This window comes from Alligator mississippiensis, chromosome 2 (genome assembly GCF_030867095.1).
Source record: "Alligator mississippiensis isolate rAllMis1 chromosome 2, rAllMis1, whole genome shotgun sequence".
Taxonomy (NCBI): domain Eukaryota; kingdom Metazoa; phylum Chordata; order Crocodylia; family Alligatoridae; genus Alligator; species Alligator mississippiensis.
In genome coordinates, this window is record NC_081825.1 from 149,973,369 (window position 1) to 149,985,373 (window position 12,005).

Below are 12,005 nucleotides of genomic sequence, written 5' to 3' on the forward strand. Positions count from 1 at the left end.
GCTGAGCAGCAGGAAGAAGGGCAAGGAGGTGGTGCCTACTCAGATGCAGCAGCATGGCTGTGGTGGAGAAGTGTTTCACGTCTTTGCCACGGCTCATGTGCCTTTGGCAGTTCTGGCAGATGGCAAATCTGGGATCATCTGCCACCTCAGAATGATCCCACACTACACTACTCCCCCGCTTCTGGGTTGAGGGCAAGGATCCTGCCTTTTCCCCCTTCTCAGCAGGCTGAGGCACAACAGCAGGAGGAGCTGCTTCAGCTGAGCCACTTGCCTCCACAACCTCAGCCTCCTCCAAGGTGCTGCTTTCTGGACTAGACCTGGGTCTAGGGGAAACTTGAGGAGTGTGGAGCACAAACTCTGATTCCCCCTTAGTCCCCAGAATTGCCTGAGCCAGTGCGCTCAGCATGCCTGGTTCCAGCTCCAGCTCCTCCCTTGGCAGAGTGAGTCTCACACTGAGAGTTGAAATTGGGGTGAAAGAGGCAGTGATTCCACTGCTGCTGCCCACTTCTGGACTGAGCGGAGGTGGTGCAGGTGCAGGGACATTGTGTGCAGACACTGCTCCCACCGCCTAGCTTCCACTGGCAGCACTGATGTCATGGCTGCTCTGGAATAGAACGTGTCTGAGTTTGGGAAGTGGGCAGCTTGCACCTCTAGCTCTCCCTGTACCCCCTGTCCCTCCTCTGCCAGAAGACCTGGCACCTGCCTTTCCAGCATGCTTCATATTGATCTTTCCTGTGCTGCAAAAGGTCTCTGTGTGTGTGTGAATCCTTTTGTATATCTGTCTCTCTTGTTCTCCTATGAATATCTGTGTCTATCTTGTGGTGTGAATGAAATTATTTGTCTTTCTTCTTTGTGGGTCTTGCTATATTGTCTCTTCAGCTGTGAATGAAATTGTGCGTCTTCTTTCTGGCTCTCACTATATTGTCTATCTTGTGGTGTGAATGAAATTATTTGCATGTCTTTCTGTGTCTCAATATATTAGCTGTGTCTTGCTCTTCTGTAAATATCTGTCTGTCTTCTTCCGCTGTGATTTTTTTTCTATATTCTGGGCCTCTGTGTATGTGTGTGCGTGTGTTAGTGCATGCGTGCCTGTGTGCATGCATGCATGTGTGCAAGCAATCTGTGCCTCCCTGCACAGTGATAGATAACACTGGCTGAGGAAACACAACTGTCTTTTTGCAAAGTGTCCCAGGGAGAATGAGAAGTGGGACCGGGAAGCCCCGCCCGCGCGGATCGGCACAGGATAAAACCCCAAAACGGAGGGAAAAACCAAACCTTTACTTACCCACAGGAGGAGCAATGCTGGAACACCGAGGAGAAAATCCTGCACGGTTCACAAGCTGTGCATTTATACTATTAAGGCCGGTGGGTGACATCACAGGGACACACCAACCGGCGAGGATAAAAGTGGCTGCCAGCAGTATGGTGGAGAGAGCGAGCAAGGAGGCAGAGGCTCTCCACGCTGGCAAGGGGCAGAGCCAGAGCAGGCAGGGATTGCCCAGACAGCAAGCAGCAGCAGAGGCTGCAAGGGATCTCCCCACCTGGGGCACTAAACTCGAGCCCCAAAAGGGGAGGAGCTTTGGAGGTGATGCTCCCCTAAAACTGCTGGGGACACACAGCAGTGAAACTGCCGGACCACGGCACGACGAGCACAGTGACATGGAGGAGGAGGCTGAAGCCGACCCCACGGGATCAGTAGTCACCCTACATGATCGCCCTCAGGTACCAGGTCGGGGAGCCGGGCTGGGGGCAGGAAGGATAAGGGGATCCTGTGGGGCCAGCATCGGAGGAGCACTGCCAAGCATGGGCAGGAGAGCTTGCAGAGCCAGCCCGTAGGATGCTGGACTGGAAGGTCCTTTGGGCTTTCTCCTGCATTTTCCTTTTTCTTCTTTTCTTTGTTTTGTTTCCTTTACCCCTACCCGACAGGGGCATCCTTCCGGCTCCAGAAACAGAGCCAACCCACTCAAGGGGGCTCAGATTTAGGACCTGAGGTGACTGAACATCCTTCCCCAAGGAGCAGGAGGAATAGCATCTAGAGAGTGTGCAAAGCACATCCATACCAGAGGGGGGGCCATTTCAAGACCAGGCGTCCTGCCGAAGGTTGGCATAAGGTTGGGGTGAAAGGGAGGTGGAGCTCCACGAACATCCCGCGAGCAGAGTGGTCCTCCCTGAGGGGAACTTCGAGGCCAAACCCCACACTGACTTAGCATTCAAAGCCGTGGCAGGAGAGTTTGGGGAAAGCCAGAGGGACAACAGAAGTTCATCGTGGGGAACCCACGAAGCCAAAGAACAGAATCCTCTACAGCTTGGGCCAAGGCGGCACATGAGCGGGCGTTTGAGGCAAGGCGGGCGCACAAAGTTTCCAAAACAAGTTCTCAAGAAAATAATTCAAAGAAATACATTGAATTGTGATACTACTAATAATTGAATTGAATAGCTAAGCTAAACTAAGCTAAGATAAGCTAAACCCTAACCACTCTTTTATAACATGAAAAAGCAGCAGGCAGGTCTCAGTCACAGCATTCCTCTCTCACACAGCTGCTGACAGGGAACAAGCTGCAAACGGCACAGAAGGGCTGGAAACAGGGGCTTTTATACTTTTTTTAGTTCCACCCCACAGTTGCTGCCATTGGAAAGGTAGCCAGGGAGAAATCCTTTTCACTGGCCACCTACAGATGTCAGTCTTCCCCCACACGCTCCCCCTCCCTCCCCCGCTCCCACTCTCTGTCCCTCCCCCATTCCCTCTCCTTCTAATTGCCTCAAAATGGCTGAAGTGGCTCCAAAACATCTGAAGCAAGTCCAAAGCAGTTCAGATGCCCCTGACCCGCTCCGGACACCATTACTGGGATCTCGCTTCAATCCAGAAGTGCCGCTTCAGACACCGAAGCATCCGAAGTGGGTGTGAATCTGAAGCAGGATCTGAAGACTCACACAGCCCTATAGATTATACCCTCACTAACAGCACCAGGTAAGCCAATTAATCCACAGACTTGTTTGAGTTGTGGTGGCCAACATAGATGAAAGGAGTGCAGGTTTAGGAATGCAAAGTAGCATGCCTGCAAGAAGAAGGGCCATATAGAGATGGTTTGCTGCTCAAAAGCCAGTTCCAGGAGACAAAAAGACTGTGGCAAATGTATTCACTCCCAAACCACTCACAGATTAGAGTCCTCCCCAGAACATGAGGTACAAAAACCATATTTGATTCAAAATACTGGTGCTGTCGAAACTCAGGTTCTGAGATGATTGCAACTGTAGAAAGAAGTGCAAAATGGAAGTGGATTTGGGTTCAGGATTATCCCTCATAGATGAAAACACATTCTTCCACTTATTTTGGCACCCTCTTCCCAAGTTAGCGAAACCTGAGTGTTGCCTGCATGACTACAATGGACAGATTGTGGAGATTTTGGCTAGCTGCAGTGTCGATGTCCAGTATGGATCTGTTAGACAGCATCTACCCCTCATTGTCACTAAGGGTTCCTGCAAAAGTCTTCTGGGGAGAAATTGATTCTCACCATTGGGAATCAGCATTCAAGGCATACACAGTCTCTGCATAGAAAGTCTGGAAAGGCTTCCAAGGGAGTTTCCCCAGGTATTCTCCGAGGAATTAGGAATTTACTCTGGTCCACCTGTGACGTTCCAAATGGATCCTGTGGTAGCCCCTATCTTTATGAAGGCTTGGAATGTACCTTTTGCACTGCGGCCAAAAATTGATGCAGAATTAAATCGGCTTATTGTGCAAGGGGTCCTCGAGCCAATCATACATAGAAGCTGAGCCACACCAGCTGTTCCTGTTTTAAAACCTAATGGCAGTGTTCGCATCTGTGGGGATTACAAGTGCACTGTTAATAAAGCACTTAAGCAGGACCCGCACCCAGTGCCTGTCATTAACCAGTTACTGTCTGTTTTTGCAGGAGGGAAGGTTTTTGCCAAACTTGACCTCACTCAAGTCTATCAGCAATTGATAGTGAATGACAAGGCTGCTGAGGCCCAAACAATAATTACACACCAGGGAGCATTCTGTATCAAGCACCTCCATTTTGGAATTTCTGTGGTACCAGGAATTTTCCAGCGGTTCATGGAAAAAATGCTAGCAGGAATTCTCGGGTTTATTCCATACTTTGATGTGTTGATCATGGGGCCGTCTAGAGAGAAACTCACTGAGAGACTCAGAGAAGTTTTACAGAGATTCGATGAAGCAAGTATCAGAGTAAAAAGAGAAATGTCAACTGGGAGTTTCCAGTATCAACTTTCTGGGGTATCAAATTGATACTTCTGGCATTCACCCGGGTGAAGACAAGGTAAAAGCAATACATGATGCCCCTATACCAAAATGCAGACAGGATCTTCAAGCATTCTTAGGACTTCTCAACTTTTATCACTTCTTCTTGAAAAACAAAGCCACCATAGCAGAGCCCCTTCATCGCTTACTGGATAAAGGAGCTCAGTGGAAGTGAACTTGCCAGCACAATGAAGCCTTCCAGGGCATCAAGAAGTTGCTGACATCAGACTCTATCCTTTTTCACTATGATGAGCTGAAGCCACTGTCCATTACTTGTGATGCCTAGCCGTTTGGTGTTGGTGCTGTCCTCAGTCATACATTGCCTGATGGCACGGATGCATCCATTGTTTTTACTCAAGAACAATGACTTCAACCGGGAGGAATTATGCACAGATTGATAAAGAAGCATTGGCAATCATTGCAGGAGTTAAAAAAATTCACAATTATGTTTATGGCTGCAAATTTGAAATCCGAACAGACCACAAACCCCTTCTTGGAATTTTTACTATGGACAAACCAACTCCTCCTATTTTGTCTCCTTGTACGCAACGCTGGAGCATCATGCTAAATGCGTATGACTATACACTCATGTACAAACCTGGGAAAATGATTGCAGATGCTGATGCATTAAGCCACCTACCTCTCCAAATACCTGATTGTGCTACTCCTCCACCAGCGGAAGTCCTCATGCTAGACTCCATGCCAGAAGCCCCTCTTCAAGTTGAACAGATAGCAAGGATGACTGCAAAATACCCTATCCTTGCCTATGTCCTCAACTGGGTGTGGAGGGGCTGGCCTGCAGACAAATTGGCTGAGGAATTCAGGTGATTTTCATCACGTCAGTACAAGCTGTTTGCACTCAAGTGTTGCATCTTGTGGGGAAATCAAATCATAATTCCAGAAGCAGGATGCCAAATCATACTGACAATGCTGCACGCAGCACATCCAGGCATTGTGAGGATGAAAACGCTGGCTAGAAATGATGTACAGTGGCCAGGTATGGACAATGACATAGAAAGGGTTATGAGGGAGTGCAGCATTTGTCAAGCAACCCATCATAATCCACCGAAGGCACCAGTATTCCCTTGGGAAATAACAAAGGAACCGTGGTCATGCATCCACATTGATTTTGCTGGCCCTTTTCAAGGTAAGAATTTTTTAATTGTTGTTGACTCGTACTCAAAATGGCTTGAAGTGATTACTGTCTCAACTCTTATAGCAACTGCCACTATAATAGATCTCCCGTCAGCTGTTTGCAACCAATGGGGTGCCCAACACTATCGTTTCTGATAATGGCAGTGCATTCACCTCAGCAGAGTTCCAAGATTTTGCCAGCCACAACCTCATTTGAACTGTTACCATTGCACCTTGCAGGCCACAGGCCAGTGGGCAAACTGAGAGAATGGTGCAGACTACAAAAGATGCATTGAAAAGGATTGTTGTAGGAGACTAGCCTACCAGACTGGCCAGATATCTATTTGCTCAACATGTAATTCCTTTCCCTACAACAGGGTCCAGCCCATCAGAGCTTCTTATGGGTTGTCATCTCAAGACATGCCTTGACCTTGTTAACCCTGACCTTGTGAGAGACATGCAGTTTAGGAAAGAAAAGGAATTGGACTCTGCATTGGAATCTGGTCCCTTATGTCTTTTCATTCCACAAGAGACTGTGTTTGCTCAGAACTATGGGACAGCCCCGCAGTGGACAAAATCTAAAATTGTAAGCGCCACTGGACCTGTATCATATACTGACAACGGACAAGTTTGGAGACGTCATATGGACCAGCCGTGTGGACGTTCTCCTACTGATAACCCTACACCTGAGCAAGCTTCAAGCACCTATCCACCACCAACAGACATGGATTCACTGGAGAAGTACCTACCTGTTTCCACCAATGCAAACCCTTTGCTGTCACCGTCAGAAGGAAGTGTCGCTGTTGAGTCTTCAGATAGGCTGATAGGGCCGTCATTCGCTGAACTCATCACTGAGCCTGGTTCTATGGGAAGACCACAGTGGAAGTGGAGTCCTCCCAAATGGTTGGCTAACTAATCTGTCTAGGGAGAAAATGGGGGGGAGGTGTTTTCCTTGTACTGTCCCTTTAATGCCAAAGCCCTCATGTTCAGCACTGCAGGGTTCGCTTTACTTTGTGGCAGTTTTTACAGCCCTGGGGATTCCATGTTCTCCACCATGAGGAGCCAGAGGCATTCTTGGTTCCTCTTGCACTTGTTAAGATCCACCCTGGATATGATTCCAGAGAGCTATAATAACAAATAACTGTTAGTTCAACACAGCAGTGTCCAGAGTGTTGTTGCTGAACCCACAACATATCACAGGCCAAACTCCACACACTTAGATCTGGCTAGACCCTGGCCTGACTCCGCACACTGGCTCAATTCCATGTGCTTGAAACCTACCATGTAGCTCAATCCAATGCACCTGGATTGGTGTCACAAAGCACACAGGTGCCCTGTGCCTGAAGAGGGGCTCCTTCCCTAGCAGTGACTAAGGAGCACAGCTGTGGGTTGCCGGGGCAACCAGGGAAGGTCAGCTGACCAGAGGGGGCAGGGCCTGGCCCTTGTAAAGCCCAGGAGCTGAGGCCAGAGGCAGTTCCCTGCTAGCAGCCAGACAGAGAGGAGCTCCTGGAGCTAAGATGTGAGAACTGTAGGAACCGCTCTAGCAGAGTAAAGGATGGCAGCTCAAAGATGTTTGATCACCATGGTTTTAGCCAGGCAGCTTTAAGTTAAGTTGTAGCCTAGGGGCTTGTGTTTTGTTTTGTTGTTGTATCACTGGTGGTTTGGGTGAGGCTATTAGGGGTTGGAGGAGGCCTCATAGGGGACCCACAGTAGCATGGGGACCCCAGCACCAGTAGGGGCAAAGCGTACGGGGTACATAGACCCTGGCCCCAGAGAGGGGGCCCTGTTGAGAAGCCCCAGAGCGGGCGTGGTGGTCCCCAGAGAGGGGGCCCTGTTGAAAAACCCCAGAATGGGGGTGGCGGTCCCCAGAGGAGGGGGAGACACTTGAGAAGGCCCAAAGAGGGGCCTGATTGGGAAAAGGCTGAGGCATAACAGCTATTCCATCTGTGAGGCTTGGGCTGCGGTATTGGGGAGGATAAGAGCCGCAGATAGCGCCCCCTGGCAACGGGGCAGTACAATGGCAGCCTCCCACTAATTAACATCAACTAATTAATTAACATCAAGGCATGGCAGGTGAGAAGGCAGGTGGTTGCCTCAGGAACAGGTGTGCGGGTCACAGTTTAGCTCAGCCCAGAACAGTTACCTGTTACAATCGGGTTGCATGCTGGTGCAATCTGGCACACAGGGCCACATTATCTGGTCTACAAGGCTCCCCACAGGTCTGGAAATTTGGCAACAGGGGAATGGCAATTTTATTCTACTACCACTACCCCATGGCCAAATTTCTGGACCCTTTAGGAGTCCTGTTGGCCAGATCTGGGTCACAGGTTGGGGACTCACCAACTCTGCTTTAAGGTATCTCACATTGGGCACCAAAAATGGAGGCTCCCAAAATTACTGACTGCTTTAAAAAGAAAAATTTAGCCAGTCGCTGTACGAAAATTCTTCATTCTTGTTGGAAAGTCAATCCCTCCAGTATCTTCCTCCTTTTTGTTGCTCTTTCCTGCACTCCCTTTCGTGTTGTTAGTATCATTTTGCTAGTATAATGCCCAGAATCAAATTGAATATTCAATTTAGTCTCATTAAAAAAGGAGGCATTCCACTGGTTGGCAGCTTGTGTACAAGATGCTCCCAGGTATAGCTGAGCCCCTGGGTGACAAAACGTAAAGCAGCAAGTTTCATAGTACATAGTATCATTCTATTTAATGAAAGTGTTAGGAGAAAATACAAAACTAAGTAGTTTCATTGTCATTTAACATGGGGTTTCACCGTGCCTTTTGGAAGCACTGAAGCGACAGGTGTGAGTAAATTATTAAAGACTTTTGCTGCCTTCAACTGCGGAAGCCAGACTGTTTAGTTGCAAAGTGCACCCTTTAGATGAAAACTTACCAAGCTTATAAGCTTGAGTTAACATGGAAACTTCCCCCAAGCAGTCAGGGGAAAAGTGTGCTACAAGGATCTAGAAAATTACTAATACTTTAATCTTGGCGCCAAACATTATATACAGATGGGCCAGAAATGCCACATTCACTAAAACAGCCTCCATCTTTCACAGTGGAGGACACAGCGAGGGTCAGTTTTGTGCAAAACATAATGCATCTTAACTTGCCAGTCAATGATGTGAGAAATTTCTGAAATTGTTGCAATACAGTACAAGTGACAATTCTATTCCTAATTCATAGACAATGGGTAAAGTATGGGAGCTGAGAATTGTAGTCCAAATGTCCTGATTTTTAGACATTTATTTTTTAAATAAAAAAGACACACCTTAAAAATAGTATGATGATGGGCTAATTTTGAAAGACATACAGTCTTACAGTGATCCTTGGTAGCAAAGATAAGCTAGTGCAGGGATGGGATCCAAGGTCTTGGGGAAGATACTATGAGCACTGTGAGGAAGTTGGGGAGTAGAGCATGCTCCATATATACAGAATTTTCTGTGAATTTGGCTTTGAAACTGCAGGCGTTTCTACAAAGCATATGCAAAATGAGACTTTTCATAGGCCAGGTATAGGCAGATTTTGATGAGAATAGCCAAAAAACACGTTCCTTAATACTGATGACCCCTGCCAGATTTCAAAACCCTTCTCCAAGGCAGGGTGGTACTATAGCCTCTCAACAGAATGATGGAAATGGATTGTTGTTCTTTAACATGGGCTAAACAACATATTTTTCCTTGAATATTGTTATGATGAAAGTTGAACCATTTTAGCAAAAACTTCCCCAAGAAAGTTCAGCCTGAGGCAAACTACCGGCAGTGAAAATTTCAACCCAAAAGGTTACTGTTCGGTACATTTATAAGCAATTGAAAATGGTCTTCTCAAGGAAAGTGTCAGACAAACCTTTATCTTCTGCTGCTGCAGAACCATTTGGATTATGAATTTCCTGCTATACTGAAATGAAGTGAGGATGCCTAATCAAGTCAGACCTTACTCTCCTGCAACCTTGAAAACCAAGATGGAGAATACAGCAGCAAGCCAACCTTAAAGACAGTTCAAATCTCCAAGATGTTGAGATGAGAAGAAGCATGAAGAATATCAGACTGCCTTTCCCTAGCCTTGATAATATATCAGAACCTGGAGAAGCAGAGGAGAATGGTATGGTAGAATGGCATCTCTCCCATCTCATTGTCCTACTTCTGAAATGCGTTCCCTAGGGAAAGGAATTAAACCTTCATTCCTCCTCCAGCCCTCAAGCTGGAGGCTCCCTCTTCAAAGAAGTGGCTCCTTTCCCAATATAAAGTTATGGGGTTCTCAGAGAAGGATATAACAATATAAAAACATAAGAATTGCCATTTACTGGGCCAGACCATAGGTTCACTTTGCCCAGTGACATGTGTCACACAGCACCCCCATACGTTTCCCCAGTATGGTCCCATCTCCAGGCAGAGTACCACTGGGAGGCATCCACTGGCTCCTTGGACTCATTCAAGGGGCAGCGGACACTGCTTGGTGTACTCTGCTCAGTGTTCCCCCTTGGCACACTTCTTTGACTGTCACTCCCATCCCTGCCTTTTTTCATCATTTGTCCCAAGTAATCACTTGTTGCCTTCTCAGTAGCCTCCCTGTTTAAGGGAGGCTAATAGTTTACTTGGTGGGCATTGCCCCATGAATCTTGTAAAGCAACAAATAGACCAGTGGCAGAGAGTGGATGTTGAAAGGGAGAGTAAACTGGGTGTGACCAAGATTTCTTCCACTATTCCTCTCTCAATAGCAGCCTCCAACATTTAAGGTCTAAGAAGTTCTGATTCAGAGGCTGTGCCCCTAACTCCTGCACTTAGTAACTACTTTCCTCCAAGAATCTGTCCAATCTCTTTTTTAAATCTGGCTAATCTGTCAGCTTCCACAACATCCGGTGGCAATGAGTTCCACAACTGAATGACATGCTGTGTGAAAACAAAGTTTGGTTCATTTTAAACCTGCTAGTTTCATTTTGTGACCCTTAGTTCTTGTACTCAGAGAGAGAGTAAATAATAAATCCTTATTTGCTTTCTCTTTGCCATCCAGTATTTTGTAAATGCTTATCATGTCCCTGCCCCCAAGCATCCCTTTTTCTAAACTGAATAGGCCCAGCTTCTTTAGTCTCCTCATACAGAATCCCCTCCATGCCACTCATCATCCTTGTTTCCCTTCTCTGGACCATCTTGAGTTCTTCTATATGTGTTTTGGAGATGTGGGGACCAGAACTGGGCACAGTATTCCAGGTTTGGGCACACCACGGATTTAGAAAGGGGCATGATGATGCTTTCCATCAGGTTACCATTGCAGGTTACCATTCCTTCTTCATAAGCCCTTAAAGGAGTCTCCTTTTCTTTCTCTTTCTGCCAAAGGAATGAGACCCCAGGAGTGAGGACTAAGAGGAGGGGTTGGGTTGGTCATCTTTCCCCAAAAAGAAACAGAGCCCTTCACATGGATGCAGTCTGGTGACAGAAGCTGAGAGGAAGAAAGCTTCCAGATGTTCATCATCCCCCTGCCCCCCAAGTTCTTCATGCCTCTTGAGGCTGGTGCCAGAATCTGAGAACTTCTGCCACTGGACTCAGGAGACACAAAGAACTCAGGGTTGGGGGCAGCATTGCCAGGTCTTGTCGTGGAAACACACGCAGCATACTTTTGGGTCAGGTCAGCAGAAGCTTTTATTCAAAAGAAACTACAGCTGTAGGGGGGACTCCAAAGTGACATGGATCTCCCAAGCACTTGGAAGGGATTCTCCCCCAAGAGCAAAATCAGGAGGCTTATATACTTTTTAACAGTCACTTAAAACTCACGTGATCATATAGTGAAATTAGCTAGAACATTACTTCATTACTTCTTTGCTGTTATCAGGATGAGAACTATGGAGGAGACAAAGGGAGAAATAACAGTCCCTGCCTGCACCTGGAAATCAGAGTTGTACATACTTTTTGCTGTCTTCAAGGCTGTGATGAGTGAAGCAGTTGCAGAGGAGTTACAAAGAACAAACACTTTCCCTTATCTGTTCTACTGTACAGAGCTAGCAATTCTCCACAAAGCGGTTATGTCATCTTATAACTCAAATGATCAAAGTTTAAGGCATTTATTTTTTCTGATTCCACAGTCCCCCCTTTGAGACTATTTAGTCTCACTTTAGCCTTAAACTTTCATTCTCATGAGTCCCTCTATTTCATCATGCAGCTTTTCATGTTTTCTTTCAATCTGCTCACACTTTTGTAACACCATTATTCTAGACTCTGCCGTGTGTTTTCTTGCCTTGCTAAAGCTTCTCCTGCTAGCTTTCACGCAGCAGAGGATCAGTTGCACTAAGACATAAAACATTGTCAGAACTATCAAGACAAACAATATTCCATACAGGATTTTCTTGCCAAGGGCCCCGAAATCTGGGAGCCAGGAGGTTAGCCAAGACCACATTTCTTCTAGACTCCAGTTGGTATTTTTTGAGGCCACTTGATGTAGGACCCTTAACTGATTTCGAATTTTACGAATGTCGATTTCTATTCACATGTCCTGATTGACATAGACACAACAGGTGGAGTTTACTAAGGCACATACTCCTCCCTGGGATACCAATAGGTAATCTAGAGCTACGGGGTGTTGTATAGTTACTTGTGAGATATGGG

At 46.8% G+C, this 12,005-nt stretch overlaps 1 pseudogene; it reads left to right on the forward strand.

Moving 5' to 3' along the window:
• The first annotated feature begins 3,268 nt into the window (after window positions 1-3,268).
• On the forward strand, window positions 3,269-6,655 carry LOC109283344 (uncharacterized protein K02A2.6-like; annotated as a pseudogene).
• The last annotated feature ends 5,350 nt before the right edge of the window (window positions 6,656-12,005 follow it).